General features: G+C 46.9%; 1 protein-coding gene and 1 pseudogene across 1 annotated transcript in view; both read left to right on the top strand.

The window, feature by feature from the left end:
* The window catches only part of KDM3A (lysine demethylase 3A), a 141,810-nt gene that overhangs the window by 42,032 nt on the left and 82,693 nt on the right, over positions 1–17,085 (top strand). The window lies entirely within an intron of this gene.
* On the top strand, positions 10,965–15,928 carry LOC101525766 (large ribosomal subunit protein mL42-like; annotated as a pseudogene).

Here is a 17,085-nt window from a genome sequence, read left to right as displayed (position 1 = left end):
TATTGTGGCCACTTGGGGAGTGATTCAACAGATGGAAAATCTTTCCTCTCTGTCTCCTCCTCTCTGTATATCTGACTTTCCAATAAGAATAAAATAAATCTTTTTCAAAAATGTCAAAAGAATTCAAGAACATGAAGGTAGAGTGATAGAAATTATGTAATCAGAACTAAAAAAATTATAAGATTTTTTTTAAGATTTATTTTAATTTTTTTTGAAAGTGAGACAGAGAGGAGGAGAGAAAGAGAGAAAGATCTTATGTCCGATGATTCATGCCCCAAGTGAGTGCAACGGCCGGTGCTGTGCTGATCCAGAGCCAGGAGCCAGGAACTTCTTCCGGGTCTCCCACACGGGTTCAGGGTCCCAAGGCTTTGTACTTTCCTCCACTGCTTTCCCAGGCCACAAGCAGGGAGCTGGATGGGAATTGGAGCTGCCAGGATTAGAACCGGCGTCCATATGGGATCCCGGGCACGTTCAAGGTGAGGATTTTAGCCACTAGGCCACACCGCTGGGCCCAAAATTATAAAAATTTATTTAAGTTTTTTTAATATTTATTTATTTTTATTACAAAGTCAAATATACAGAGAGGAGGAGAGGCAGAGAGGAAGATCTTCCGTCCGATGATTCACTCCCTAAGTGAGCCGCAACGGCCGTGCGCCAATCTGAAGCCAGCAGCCAGGAACCTTTTCTGGGTCTCCCACACTGGTGCAGGGTCCCAAAGCATTAGGCCGTCCTCAACTGCTTTCCCAGGCCACAAGCAGGGAGCTGGACGGGAAGTGGAGCTGCCGGGATTAGAACTGGCGCCCATATGGGATCCCGGGGCTTTCAAGGTGGAGACTTTAGCCGCTAGGCCATGCTGCCGGGCCCAAAAGTTATAAAAATTAATAAAAAAAATATGGAACACTATGAAACGTTGCATAAATGTGACAGGAGCATCATAAGGAGAAAGGAGCAAGAAAAACAAAGGACTAGAAAATAAAACAGTTGAAAATTTCCCAAATTGGCTGAAAAGCAGTCATTGGGGGACCCAGGAAGATAAATGAACTCAAGTAGGATAAACAGAAAATTATTATTATTATAATTTAATATATTAAGTATATCTATTAATAATAATAAACTAACAAACATATCATAATAAAGATGCTGAAAATCACAAAAGGAGGGGCCCAGCACGGTGGCGCAGTGGTTAAGGTCCTTGCCTTGCACACCCCGGGATCCCATATGGTCGCTGCTTCTAATCCCAGCGGCCCTGCTTCCTATCCAGCTCCCTGCCTGTGGCCTGGGAAAGCAGTCAAAGACGGCCCAAAGCCTTGGGACCCTGCACCCGCATGGGAGACCCGGAAAAGCTCCTGGCTCCTGGCTTCGGATTAGCTCAGCACCAGCCATTGTGCTCACTTGGGGAGTGAATCATCAGACAGAAGGTCTTCCTCTCTGTCTCTCCTCCTCTATGTATATCCACCTTTCCAATAAAAATAAATAAATCTTAAAAAGAAAATCACAAGAGGAAGGAGTGGGCATCGTTGAATCACCAGCTGGGATATTTACATCTTGTATCTGAGTACCTGGAATCGAGTTCTCCCTCCGCTTTTAAGCCAGCTTCCTGTTAATGCACACCCTGGCAGGCAGTGATGGGTCACGTGCTTGGGTCCCTGCTGCTCATGTTGGAGAACTGCATGGAGTTTCTAGCAATTCGTTGCAGCCTGGGCTAGCTCTGGTGTTTCTGGTGTTTAGAAAATGAACTTGTAAGTGAAAGATCTCCTTCTCTTTCTCTGAATGCCACTTTGCATTTTAATTATAAATAAATAAACTTTGAAAAAGGATTAAAAGAAAAATTTTAGAATAGCAAGAGAGAAATAATATATTCTATGCCATGAAATCTAATTAAATTAATTCTCAGCAGAAACAGTAGATGCTAAAAGGCAGTGAGATAACATATTCAAAGTGTTCAAAAAAAAGCAGCTATCAACCATGAATCCCATATCCACTAAAGATATCCTTCAAAAATTAAAGCAAGACAAAGACATTCCACATAAATGAAAACAGTTATTTGCTAGCAGAGCCTGTCGTGTAAGTAATAGTGAAAGAAGCTCTCCAGACAGAAAGCAGAGTAACTCAGATAGTAATTTGGATTCAAAATACAAAACAAATATGGAAGATAATTAACTCACTCTGAAAGACACATATATGCCTCTCAAATTAAAGAAAAATGCTACAGCATACAATACTAATTTAATGAAAAATAAAGCCACAAAGGAGGAATAGAAGAACAAAAGGGCATGACCTAAAAAGGAAACACAAAAATAAAGTGGTATAAAGCTGAACGTATCAATAAAAACATTAAGTGTGAACTGATAAAACAGTCAAAGCACAAGAACAGATTGCATTGAATTAAACAAAAGTAAGATCTGTGCCATGCCAGAGGTGGGGGCAGGAGAGGGAACTGCAAGCTGGGTAGCAGGCAGTGAGGACTCCCTTGCTGGGCCACTCCTCCTGCTGGTCTGCATGAGAACTGGGACCAGGGACACACCAGTCTAGGTCGGGCTTATTGACCAGTCTAGGTCGGGCTTATTGACCTGCAGGTGAGCAGGTTATAGGGAGAGCCAGGCCGAGTGAACTGACTGTATCCACCGGTGCAAACATGAGCCACAGTAAGTGCAGGATGACAAGGCTTTGCTGCAGCATCAGTTGGCAAGTGCTCGGTCTGGGGGCAAGTCCTGTTGAGCTAGACTGCAGAACCACCTGGAGAGGGCAAGATCCAGGACTGGGATTGGGCCAGTAGGGAAACTGTGGGCACTTTCTGATGGGCTGTTGCACCCACCAGTAAGCATAAGAACTACAGCTGGGAGTACTGGGCTGCACAGGCAGTAGTACCGTCAGCGTAAGTGTGCATTGGATAGTGGGTTTGGTTGGGCTGAGCTAGACTGCAGTACCCATTGGTATATACAAAAACTGAATGGAATGCAGGACAAATCAGACCAGTCTGTTGCACTTACAGGCACGTGCAGGAATCTGGGCCGAGGGAAGGCCTGGTAGAGATTATTAGGGGTTGCTCTGTCTGGGCTGCAGTTTCTGCTGATGTACATGAGGGCTGAGCCACAGCATCCATTGGTTTATGTAAGAGACAGGGCTCGAGACAGAACTGACCCAGTAACTGCAACCACCCTGTGTGTGCATAGACTGACATGGGTGATGGACTGAGCTGCACTGGCAGCACACACAATAGTCAGATACAGCGTCACCTCAGATAAGGTTTCTTCGGGGATTCGCCCCCCGCAACTGAACCGGACTCAGAACTCCAACCATGGGGAGAATTGCAGGATCTGTGGTCTGATTGTGCAGTGCATGTGTTAGAACTGGGCCTCCTTAATGGAAAAGACAGAGCAGTGGAAGGCATACCCAAATGCACATGGAGGATATGGCAATCCATTGGAGGCTTCTGAGGGCATCTAATACCATAGCAGAGGATGGAGAGCAAAACAAATTGATCAACTACCTCAGTCAAGAGTTGACAGCAAATATCTGGGTGAATGGAAATTCTAAGGTGGACTATGTCAGTCAATGCGCCTTGGAAGGATTTCCTGATCCTTGGAGCAGTGAGATTGACAGCATTTCAGAACTGTCAGAAACACTTGAGCAGAACTCTCAGAGCATGCTCCACATCAGGAACCCTGGGACGACATCGGGTGGTCCTCCCCCATCCCTGGGTACTGATGCAGCTGGGAGGTTGGGTGCAGCTTCTCCCCTATTTTCCCTTCTCCCCCCAGATACAGGAAGAAGAAAAAAGATTTGAAAGCAGTCATCTAGCCCATTTTACTCTAATCCTCGACCCTTCCCACTCTAATCAGTAGTCCACATGGGGCATGCATCCTTCTCAACTGTCTAAACATCATAAAAAAAAAAAAAAAAAAAAAAAAGTGCAGTCTGGAGACAAAAACATGCAACAAGGTAAAAAAGGAATTATAAAAAAGGAATCAAAAAGGCATGCAAAGTTTTAGAAATATATAAAATATGTATTAAATTGCAAACCAGACTACTAAAGAAGGAAAACTTAAATGCAGAAGAAATAAAATTGAAAAGATAAAATTGTAGAATGAAGAGTGGCAAGACAAACAGGTGGTGCTACTTGACATCATTCAAAGCAACATAAACATGAAAAGCTTAGCTAACACAACAGCATAAGGGTGAAAACATTTCAGATTGAATGTTTAGTAAGCCACAATATACACATAAGAAATAGTCAAGGTGTTTGAGAAGGAATTCAGGGGTCAAGCAACCTCTCAGGAAGATGGAAGGCAGTCCCAAGTGGGACAGAATGACAGAAAAAGGAGTCAGGCCCTTGGCCCCCTGGGAAGCCCTGGCAGGCTGCTGCTGGGAAGGACACACTGCAGTTGTTAACAGTTGGCTGCCCAAATCTGTCAAAACCACTGGGCCTGCCAGGAGGCCCCTGCCCTGTGGATGTGCTCAGTCGCAGCTGCAGCCATGAGTAACCATCCAGGTAAGGGGCAAATCCTCACATCACAGGCAGCCAGCAGACAGGTGAGTGCAGGCCTCCGCTTTGGGGATGCGCTAACTCACCCTTCTCATCCACATGCCCTGAACTTTTTAAGGCCAGGGCTTCTCATCACAACAGCAGGAATGATTGTCCCTACTTTCTAAGATTGCTAAAGATAAAGATAGCCAGACTACACAGTGGCTAAATACACACTGGTTCCCAAATGGGTGCCAATTTGTGGCCCAGCTGTCCTGCTTCCCATCCAGCTCCCTGCTTGTGGGTTGGGAAAACAGTAGAGGATGGCCCAAAGCCTTGGGATCCTGCACCCACATGGGAGAACCAGAAGAAGCTGCTGGTTCTTGGCTTCGGAGAGGTTTGGCAGGCATTTGGGGAATGAACCAGTAGGTGAAAGATCTTGATTTCTCTGTCTCTCCTCTCTATAAATCTGCTTTCCCAATGAAAAGAATCTAAGAAACAAACAAACAACACAAACTTACTCTTTTGGGTTTTAAAACAACACAGTTACTATTGGCTGGAGCTCAGGATTAGCAGGAGAGCTCTTTCTGGGTGCTCTAGGGGAGGGTTGTTTCTGGAGTGTTCTTGAGGCCACCTACATTCCTTTTTAGTCTACAAACCAGCAGCAGAGCATCTTCAAAAGTCTGTCTTCTTTTCCCGCCTCCCTCACCATCAGCATATCTCCATGGGAATCTGTCCTGAATCTGAATAAGGACCCTTGTAATTATAGCAGGTGTGCCTGGATCATCCAAATAATCCTCCCATCTTTTTTTTTTTTTTAATCCATTTTATTGTATTGTTGTTGACAATCTTTACATAGTTAACTATAGTTGAAGGAAAAACAAGAAAAAGAAAAAAAAAGGTTCAGGGGGATAGGGAGGTGGGCAATGCTATTATGTCCATATTGTTTCCATCATGTATCTGAGGTAAAGGGGGATATTGAGGGAGAAGCCCCACCTGGTTTCCCACCCACCCCAAGTCCCGGATGTGTGGCATGCTCTGAGATATGTGCTCAAGTGGAGTTAATAGTTCTCCAGTTATGAGTCACTGCCAGTTTCGCTCGATGAGGTGGTCCACTGATTGATATGGTCCATCATGAAGTCTCCATTTGTCCCATATTTCGCTGCCAACATGTAGCTGAGATGAATGATTGTCCTATTCTGTCTTCTGTCTTTTCTTGGTTAGAATTCTAAGTCCAGCAGTTCAAGTGGGGAGATCTCCAAAGATACTTTGAGGTATTCCCAGATTAGTTTCTTGTGTGTTCTAGCAAGCACAGGGCCCGGCACAGTCCATCACCCTGATCAGCTGGTGGTTGCAACTGCTGGGTTGGTTCTGTTTTCAGTCCCGAGTTGCACTGGAACCAATGGGTGTTGCAGTCCAGTCTGGTTCGGCCCTTACATCAACCAGTGGGAGCTGCAGCCTAGTTGGGGCGACCCACAATAACCCCCACCAGACCGCCCCCTATCCTGGTTTGCCAGTATGTGTAGCAGAAGACCAATCTGTCCCCCATCCCATTTGGCTCTGGTACTTGTCAATGGGTATTAAAGCTTAGTTTTATCTAACCAACTCAACCATCCAGCCCTCACAGATATTGTTGAGTACCTCTCTATCTAGCCATCCCAGCCCCCGTCCTAGTTTTCATGCCCTCCCACGGGACTAGTGACCCAAGAAGGGGGAACCCACTTTTTCCCTCCCAGGTTTCTCTGTCCCGGTTTATGCACTCTTTAGGTGGTCCTGTGATTTGACTCAACAGAATTAGTCCCCAGTGCCAGCTTCTGCCAGCTGAAGCTGTGGCCCTGATCTAGTCCACATGCAGCGCACAGGTGTTGTAGCCTTGCTTAGTCGTGTCTGTCTCTATCCCAGCCCACGCTCTCCAGTGGGAGTCGCTGTCCAGCGAGGGGGCCAGCCCCTTAACCCCCCGCCAGCTTTGCCCCTCCCTTCCTGGATCTCACGTGTGCTGGATGGGTGCTGCATTCATATCCAGTACAGGCAACCACGCCCTGGCGTTCCATAATGTGTACTGGTTTTGTCGCAACCGAACCCGGCCCATTCCACACTCTGTTCTGGTGATCGGATTTGCCAGAGGATGACATGAACTGATTCAGCCTGGTCTGCTCCTGACCCATGCCGAATGCATGCCAGTGGGAAACTTTCCATGGCCTATTCTGGGCTGTTTCCAATCATGCTTCTCGCGCTTATCTGCAGGGACTGTGTCCTGCCAGAGGAGTTGCCCAGGCTCCTCCATCAGAACCCCTCCCAATGCCAGATTTTGCGCTTGCCAGGGGGTTCTTGAGCCAACCCTACTCAGTTCACCTCCTGTCCTAGCAGGAACAGTGGCTTTTCCTGGCTGGCTTTCACCCCATTCTGACTCTTGTTGTTGGATGTTTCAGCCCAGCCATGGCTCGTCCATATCCACATACAGCTCACACATGGCTCAGAAGGGGATTGAGACCCAGCCTAGTCAGTCCCACATCTACCCTGTTTCTCCGTAACACCAGATGGTGCTGGGATCTGAACCGGCCTGGTGCATCCAATCACAGCCCACACTAGTGCCTCGGGTGACTGCAACTGTTTTCTAGATAGAACGCAGCCCCCATTCCAGCACATACACCCCTTGGTGGGAACCTCATCCCAGCTGTGGCATCCCAGATTGGGACCGTTCCTAGCCGTAAAGCACGCACCTGCACGTGGTTGCTCCAAGGACCATTAGGTGCCAGCCTGCTAGACAAGCCGGAGCTTATCTTTTACTTGATAGGTGTTCAAAGCTCAGCATTATTAAGGGATTGGAAGTTCTTCAAAGGAAGAGTTGCTGGTATTGGGAATCTTTAGGATTGACTCAGATCCCAGAAACAGTGGGGTCACTCTAGAGCTATCTCAGCAGCGATTCAGACGTCCAATACCCCAGAGCTCCCCGGCCGGCTCAGCCTGGCGCCAAATGGTGCACTGGCCGCCCGGGCCCAGCCCGCCATGAGCCATGGGCACATGGCGGACTGGGTTCGGGATCCGAGCTAGACGTCCTCTCCCGCAGCCCTCGGCTCGCCTCTGGCAGCCGGAGGTGTAATCCTGCAGGCCCGAGGTTGCGCCCCTCCCCAATCCCGTTCACCACCCAATGAGGGTGGCGGGTGGGCCCCGGACATGCCCAGTCACGGAGGCCTCCCCCCTCGGCGTACTCACCCCAGAAGGAAGCAGGCCCCGCACCCAGGCATGCCCGGGCCCAGCCCGCCATGAGCCATGGGCACATGGCGGACTGGGTTCGGGATCCGAGCTAGACGTCCTCTCCCGCAGCCCTCGGCTCGCCTCTGGCAGCCGGAGGTGTAATCCTGCAGGCCCGAGGTTGCGCCCCTCCCCAATCCCGTTCACCACCCAATGAGGGTGGCGGGTGGGCCCCGGACATGCCCAGTCACGGAGGCCTCCCCCCTCGGCGTACTCACCCCAGAAGGAAGCAGGCCCCGCACCCAGGCATGCCCGGGCCCAGCCCGCCATGAGCCATGGGCACATGGCGGACTGGGTTCGGGATCCGAGCTAGACGTCCTCTCCCGCAGCCCTCGGCTCGCCTCTAATCCTCCCATCTTAAAAGCCATGCCTTCATCACATCCGTAAAGTCTCTTCTTCATGTAAGATCACATACTCACAGGTTCTGGGAATGAGAACATAGACATCATCATTCTGTTGATCACATCCCCTGTAAAGATCAGCCTCCTACACATCCTGAAGTGTTTACATGTAAATCCTAACTCTGACCAGCAGCTATTTATTTAGTTCTGTCTCAAGGGAGACACCTAATGCTCTCTGTAGTAGAGGATGATGCCCCAGGTGTTTGGCTTAGGCCAAAGGGGGCCCACCACTCACTCCAGTGACAAACAGGACCTTCCCCTCTAAGTACCAGGGGATGGAAGGGTGGAGGCCCAGCAATTGGTGGGGAAAGCCAAGGTTGGGGTGGTTGAGGGCACTGTGCCCTGAGCATGTTACAGGTCAAATCTTTAGAAAATCACAAGTAAGGCAAAACCGGGTTTCTTGTACTATCGCAGCTCCACTTACACAGGTGTATGTGTGTGTGTGTGTGTGTGTGTGTGTGCTTTTTTTTTTTTAAGATTTATTCATTTTATTACAGCCAGATATACACAGAGGAGGAGAGACAGAGAGGAATATCTTCCATCCGATGATTCACTCCCCAAGTGAGCCGCAACGGGCCGGTGCGTGCCGATCTGAAGCCGGGAACCAGGAACCTCTTCCGGGTCTCCCACACGGGTGCAGTGTCCCAATGCATTGGGCCATCCTCAGCTGCTTTCCCAGGCCACAAGCAGGGAGCTGGATGGGAAGTGGAGCTGCTGGGATTAGAACCGGCATCCATATGGGATCCCGGGGCTTTCAAGGCGAGGACTTTTAGCCGCTAGGCCACGCTGCCGGGCCCAAGATTTACTTATTTTTTAAATTTTTATTACAAAGTCAGATATACTGAGAGGAGGAGAGATAGAGAGAGGAAGTGGAGCTGCCGGGACCAGAACCAGCAGCCATATGGGATCAAGGCGAGGACCTTAGCCACTAGGTCACACCACCAAGCCCATGTGTGTGTGTGTGCTTAAAATTCACATCCTATAAAGTTCACAATTTTCATCAATTCATAGTGAGCAGTACAGTTGTTGGTGGCATTTGAACATTCACAATGCTGTGCTATCACCAGTATGGTCTAGTTCTAGAACATTCTCATTACTCCAAAAGGAAACATGGTACCAACTGGCGAGCCACTTCCCATTTCCAAGTCTCACCAATCCCAGTAACCATTGATTTTTTTTCTCTTCAGAGAATGTCATATTCTGGCAATTTCATATGAAATTGTGCAATTTGTGACTGTTTGTTTGGCTTCTTTCAGCCAATCCAGGCTTCTTATAGTTTTGTCAATATTTCATGACTTTTTATGGCCCAGTAATATTAGGCTGGATGAATATGTTACATTTTTTTAATTTACTATTTTATGTTCATCAAATGATGGATATTTGATTTGTTACCATCCTCATTTACTGTGAATAGGGCTGCTATTTGTATTTGTATGCAAGTTTTATTGTGGTCTTGTTTTCAATTCTTCTAAGTACTGTATATAACTAAAAGAAGAACTTTGAGGCCCAGTGGGAAACCTATGTTGAATAACCCATCTACTTAAAATACAATGTAAATCAAACTTGGGTAAATTCAACACAAGACTTTTATCACAGTAGTTCACTCCTTAAATCACTGCAATGGCTGGAGTTGGTTTGATCCTAAATTGAGAGCCAGAGCTTCTTCTGGGTCTCCCATGTGCATACATGGCCCAAGGTCTTGGGTCATCCTCTGCTGCTTTTCCAGACTGTAAGCAGAGAGCTGGCTCGGAAGTGGAGCAGCTGAGACTCAAACTGCCACCCATAGGGGTGTCCGTGCTGCAGGCAGGAGAACAGTGCTTAACGCCCTGTTGTCACATTCTAACTAGAAGAAAGATCCCTCAAGATACCAGGAGAAAAGGAATGAAACAAAAAATTAGAAGGAAAAACTGCATTTGATGGGATGTAAATTCTATGATCATGGAAGGAGCCTAAGTAACAGAAAGAGTGTTACGAGTTGACCGTATCCTGGAAATGAGTGGAAGGCAGACACTTAGAAGCTCAGGAGTCTTTTGTTCTTTTTTAAAAAATATCTATTTATTTTCATTGGAAAGATAGATACACAGAGAGAAGGAGATACAAAGAGAAAGATCTTCTGTACACTGGTTCACTCTCCAAATGGCTGCAACAGCTGGAGCTGCACCAATCTGAAACCAGGAATCAGGAACTTCTTCTGAATCTCCCACGTGGGTGCACAGTCCTATGGCTTTGGGCCATCCTCTACTGCTTTTCCAGGCTATAGGCAGGGAGCTGGATCAGAAATGGAGCAGCTTGCATACGAACCAGAATCCATATGGGATTCTGGCACATGCAAGGACAGGACTCTAGCCACTATGCTACCATGCTGGGCCCAGCTCGGGAGTTCTATTCACCAGCTGGTGTCAACCAGTGGACTAGCTCATTCCACCACATGTGGAAGAGGGGAGCAGCCTCAGTCAGCCATGTTTAGGGGTTCTTAAGCAATGGTCATCAAATCAACTAAAAGCACTGTTACATGATGTGAATCATTCAATCAACCAAGCTTATGAATGATTCAGTCAACTGTAGTGACATGGAACAGGTTCCCAGTTTAAGCATCATGCATGTGAAGCTATCCAATTGTTGTAGGGTTTTTGACCCTGAATACGGCAGCAACCTCAATTCTTGTCTCTCAGGAAGGAAGAATTTTCATGCAGACACAGTTTAGTTTTAAAGCAAGATTTATTAGAAAAGCTGGGGACCCGGATGAGGACAAGATGGCGTGCTCGTGGGACAAAACTTGGTAGGCCTAGAAGGAGATGCTGAAAGTGGTTTTCTTCCAAACATCCCTTTCATCCCACTTGATACGCAGCATTCAGGATATGCCATGGCAGCAGCAGCAGTGAAACGGGTGATATCAAACACAGCTGTCTGGAGACATTTATCTCCAACCCATGGAGCTTTATATTGTGTTTGCCGTAAATCTACATATTCTCCTCTTCCGGATGACTATAATTGCAAAGTAGAACTTGCTTTGACATCGGATGGCAGGAACATAGTATGTTATCACCCTTCCGTGGATATTCCATATGAACATACCAAACCTATCCCTCGACCAGAACCTGTGCTTAATAATGAAGAAACACATATCAAATGCTGAAAACCAGACTGCAAGGAAAAAGTGAACACCTTGAGCAGGGACCCATGGTGGAGCAATTTAGCAAGATGTTCTTCACTGCTAAGCACCGTTGCTATCCTCATGGACATTATCACAGATCCTCCCAAGGACAGATGATGTTGAGGTTCTTGGAATCAAACAAGAATGCTGTCCTGTGCTCCAGTTTCCATTTGAGAAAATTCAATCTGGTGTCTTCACCTTGTATGTTACATAGTAAAAAAGAAATCAATAAATATTCTTTCATGTAAAAAAAAAAGAAAAGCTGAGAAAGGAGGCTCCCGTCTTAATGACGGGAGGGAGCTTTGAGATAGAAAGGACCCTTACCCCCTGCCATAGTGGCGGAAGGGAAAGTGGAAAAAAAACCCTAGATCTCTGCCCCGGTGGCAGGAGGAAAAGTAAAAAGACCCGTATCAATGGTGGGGGAAGCATCTTTTAAAGCTTTACTTCAAAAGGGCTTTTCCAAAGGCAAAAGAAAATTCCTGGTCCCACTGGTATTTGGCTTTGGGGCAAAAGGCCAGACAGGTGTCAGACATGCTCAATGATAAGGAGACCAGCCTGAGGCCCTCCCACACAATGGCCAGAGAAAGTTGCTGATACTTCAGGTGGGGAATTGCTATGCTAGTTTTGCCTTTGTCCCTTGGAAGAAACATGCTCTGGTGAATCTAAGACATGGTAGGGAAAACGCCACTTTATCTTTGAGAAAAAAATGGCTCAGGGACCCAGAATGCCCTAACTGCCTACTACCCAAGTCTAACTCCTCACACACAATCAGTAAGAGTCACATTTCACCTCTTAGTGAATAACAGAACCAGGTAAACAGATCCTCCCAATTGCATTTACTAAAAACAATTTGGGTCGATCAGTTTACTACCTGAGCTGTAAAAGAAAAGCAAGATCTCATCCTGGAATGAGATACCATCTGGTGATAAGCACCCCCACTGCCCTTTTCAGGACTTTCCAAGAACCCAAGGTTATGGCAAAGGTCAGGTTATAGACATGTCACAGAAATGTTTCGAAAGACCTAGCATTACTGTAGCCATTTTGCATTGTCTGGGCTGCCACACTAGAAACCAGGAACTCCATCCTGATCTCCTATGTGGATGGCAGGGACTTTGAGCCATCTACTGCATCCCTAGGTGCATTAGCAGGGAGCTGACTCAGAAGCTGGGACTCAAACTGTGGCTCTGGTAAGGGATGCCAACATCACAAGTTGCTGGCATTCACTACTGTGACCAACCCTCCTGTTTTTAGAAAAGAACCTCACCTTATCAGTTAGGACCCCGAAGGTCTTTGAGAAAGAGTGGTGTAAAGCGACCAGTTACAGAGTGGGCCCAGCGGGTAGGGACTCACAGAGAGAGTGGAGCACTCCATAGCCAAAGCCAAATTCCAACAGAGGGCAGCCTTGAATACTCTGTGCCTGAGGGGAAGAGGAAGGGAGTGGCACTGGATCCAGCAAAGGCGAGGTGCGGAGGAGCCAAGCAGCAGGAGGTGTGACCTCCAGCAGACAGGTGGGTTCACCCAGCAGGAAGAGAAACACCCCAACCTTTCCACCCACCCACCCATCAATTTCCTTCGCAATAGGAGAGCAAGCCTTCCGGGAGGCAGGCAGTGATGCAGGGTGATGCTGGAAGGGTAAATACAAACAAAGCAGCAACTCCTACTGTCATGAAAACAACTCAGCCAAAGTGTGGTTCCTTGCTGGGTTGTTCCCTTGCAGGCAGGGCCCAGGGAATGTCTTTACAAACACCTGAAGGCATTTCCACCTCCCTTTGCATGGACATGGGACAACCCCACTGAGAATTCTGTAATCTATTTAGCCATTGTCTGCCTCTGTGGAGTTGGTCTTTACTATCAATATGAGTTTGGAAGTTGCTGTTGCTGATAAGGGCCTTTTACAATTCATTCTGTCTCTGTCTCTGCTGCCTCCATTGAACATCCTTGATCTTTAGCTCCCTCCTTCTGTGATGCATGTCCTCCCTTAACTGATTCAAGATTAAGTTATAGAATGAGAATTGCAGTAGGACTGTGTTACTGATTAACATGCACTATGTCTATGTGATATGCACTCAATGTGTCTATTGAGAACTTCCTGACCACAGGGTCAGGATGGATAACATCCTGCTTTAAGGTGAAACAATGTCCTTAGAAACACCTACTTGACAGTGATGTAAAGTCTGTGCCAAAGCTTGTGACTCCTTCTGCATAAATAAAGCGGACAGCTTTCTCACATGGTCCATTATGATCCTGGAATTGTAGCGATCCATTCATTTTCTCTATGCCTATTCCATGCACTCGGCTGGAGCTGGACTCCGGCAGTTCATAGTTACTATTTGAATGTAAAGACATTAAGTACAAGTAGTGTGGTTAACTTACTTTTTTTTTTTTTAGTTTATATATTTTAGTTTGAATTTGTGAATTTTGTGGTACAACTTCCTATAGACTGGGATTCCCTCCCAAATTCTCACCTTCAACCCCACCCCAGATTTTCCCCATACCTTTTAAATTAGCTTTGTATTATTGTTGTTATTACTATTGAAATGCGGAAAAATGAAGGAGATCTCCCATCTGCTCATCCACTCTAAATGCTTGTAACATTCCAGGAGCCTGGAATTCAATCTGTCTTCCTTGTGGGAGGCAGGCACCCAATGACCCGAGCCATCACCTGCTGCCTCCTAGGGGTGCACAATGGTGGGAATCTGGAATTAGGATCAGAGTTGGGACTTGAGCCCAGAGCTGTGCTGTAGGATATACGTGTCCTAGATGGTGTGTTTTTTTTTTTTTTAAGATTTATTTATTGCTATTGCAAAGTCAGATATACAGAGAGGAGGAGAGACAGAGAGGAAGACCTTCCATTCAGTGATTCACTCCCCAAGCGGCCTCAATGGCCAGAACTGAGCTGATTCAAAGCCGGGAGCCCAGAGCCTCTTGCAGCTCTGATTCAAAGCCTGGAGCCCAGAGCCTCTTGCAGGTCTCCCACACAGGTGCGGGATTCCAAGGCTTTGGACTGTCCTCAACTGCTTTCCCAGGCCAAAGGGAGGGAGCTGGATGGGAAGTGGAGCAGCCGGGATTAGAACTGGCTTCCATATGGGATCCCGCTAGCCTATCACACTGGGCCCCTAGATGGTGTCTTGATTTATCCAGAGAAAGAGAGAGAGATGTTCTATTCATTGGTTCACCTTCCAAGAGACTGCAATGGCTAGAGCTGAGTCTATCCAAAGCCAGGAGCCAGGAGCCTCTTCTGGGTCTCCCGCATGGTTGCAGGGTCCCAAGGCTTTGGGTCATTCTCCTCTGCTTTTGCAGGCCACAAGCAGGGAGCTAGATGGGAAGTGGAGCAGCCAGGACATGATTGGGCACTCGTACAGGATCCAGTGCTTGTAAGGTGAGGATTAGCCATTGAGCCATCATGCCCCTAAATGGTGTCTTAACTGCTGCACCAACCTTTGTGTTATTAATTTTAACTTAAGGGAATCCTGAACTTGTATGAATTTACAAGGCGTGCTGGAATTGACCTTGAATCCTATTTTCATTCTAATCTAGGATTTCTACTTGCTCACCAAACTTACACTATAGCATCCTTTCTCTGCTGTCCATTGGGTATATCACCATATTGCAAATTTTTTTTTTATTTTCCCCTGTAATTATCCTCTTGACATATCTTATTAACTATAAATGCACTTCCCCTTCCAATAAGTATAAACAAAATCAAAGCAAACTGTCTGAGCACATGAACATCTGAGACTTCCAGCAGAAATGCTTAATAGATTTCAAACTCCCAATAGGGTATTGATCCAAAAAACTTCATCTCATTACAAAGAAGGTGTATAAATCAGCAAGACAAACATTCATTTCCTTATTACTCAATAAACAGGATATGAATAAACGAGTTTTTAGAAAATGGGTAAGTACACACCTCCAACTCCCTGTGCTGCCACTTTGTCTGCACTGCTCTGCCCTGCCCCTGGCCTGCCCACAACAACTCCAGCACTGAGAGGTGTGTCGCTGCAGCACGCCACAATTATCAAAAAGCCAAGTGATGTTCTGCATGCTGAGGGGAGAGTGAAAAGATACCAGGCTGGTAGGTGCACCTGTTTCATTCGCATCACTTGGGCTTGAGAGGTTAGGAAAGATGGCCAAAGGCACTGTGAACACCAAGTAGCCCCACAAAGCGTAATCACAAGAGGAAGTTGATACAAATGCTGTGGAAGAGCATACAAAACCTGAAGAACAAAATGAAAGTATAAAGTCAAATGAAAAGGAAGATATGAAACTGGACCTAGTCTGCTTTCCACTGTGTCAAACACCGAAATGCATCCTGAACAAGGCTGAAATAGTTCAAGTTGTTAATTTTCTGTTTAATGAATCACTATTTAAATAGCATATCCATAGTGATCTCCTTGCTCTTTTTATGAGTTTTTCTTCTACTGTGAGATTAAAAAGAAAAAAAACACAAACCTATTGGCTACAAAAATGCACGTCTGCTGTAAGTATTAAATTTGAGTGACTAAATGGAACACTAGGAGGCATTCCAAGAGACATCATGATTCCGATGGCAGGAGGAGACTGCACAAGGTTGGCGGTGGTTGCCTCAGCCTGTCCTCCACCCAGATGGAAAACATCAACCAGATCCTGCCGATGGAAAACGCAGAACCCACCTGAACGCCGTGACCTCCCTGGAAGGGCACACCCACACCTGGCAAAGACTCATTTACGGCACAGTAGGTCCTGGGCTGCACAGGCAGGGCCTTGCCCCTATTTTCTGTGCAGAGAGCAAGTGACCAGGAGCCCAGGATGCAGCGACTTTCTCCTGATGATACTTCCATGGAGGGCAAGCGTCTCAACATCCCCAGTGCCCAGCCAAGTCGGCTTCTGGAGTGCTCTCGCTTCAGAACTGGGCTCTAGGACGGGGAGGGCATGGCTCATAATGCAGTTCCACTGGCACCTGTGAGTACCACCCATAGCCCAGGGTGAAAGGGAACATTTAGGATTGAAATGACAGAAGGAACATTTAGGATTGAAATGACAGAAGGATTTAATTTGCTTTTTTGCTTTCTGTATTTTGCTTGCGGAAAAGGACAGTGAAGGACAGTGATGTTTAGGGTTCCTTCCTTGTTTATGTTTATGGTTCCCCCTCCCTGTTTATATTTAGGGTTCCCCTTCTCTGTTTATGTTTAGGGTTCCCCTTCCCTGTTCATGGTTATGGTAGCCTTTAAAAAGGATGCTATACCGTGGGCCCGGTGGTGTGGCCTAGCGGCTAAAAGTCCTCGCCTTGAAAGCCCTGGGATCCCATATGGGCGCCGGTTCTAATCCCAGCAGCTCCACTTCCCATCCAGCTCCCTGCTTGTGGCCTGGGAAAGCAGTCGAGGACGGCCCAATGCATTGGGACACTGCACCCACGTGGGAGACCTGGAGGACGTTCCTGGTTCCCGGCTTCGGATCGGCGCACACGGGCCGTTGTGGCTCACTTGGGGAGTGAAACATCGGACGGAAGATCTTCCTCTCTGTCTCTCCTCCTCTGTGTATATCTGGCTTTGTAATAAAATAAATAAATCTTTAAAAAAAAAAAAAAAAAAAAGGATGCTATACCATGACCTCCTGCGTGAGGAACTGGCCCCGGCCCCAGCACGCTGGTAATCGAATAAAGCCTCTTGCTTTTGCATCAAGTCTCGTCTTCGGTGGTCATTGGGGAAACTCACTCTCTCGAGACAGATGGTAAGGTTTTTCCCTGTTGGGGGGCACGGATTTTTGCTCCTCTACCTGTTGATTGTTCATGAACTCCCCAGTGAATTGCAACAGGTTTGTCTTCCAGATCTTTG

This window comes from Ochotona princeps, chromosome 8 (genome assembly GCF_030435755.1).
Source record: "Ochotona princeps isolate mOchPri1 chromosome 8, mOchPri1.hap1, whole genome shotgun sequence".
Lineage (NCBI taxonomy): Eukaryota > Metazoa > Chordata > Mammalia > Lagomorpha > Ochotonidae > Ochotona > Ochotona princeps.
Note: the sequence above shows the minus strand (reverse complement) of the source record. Positions and strands in the feature narration are given on the sequence as shown.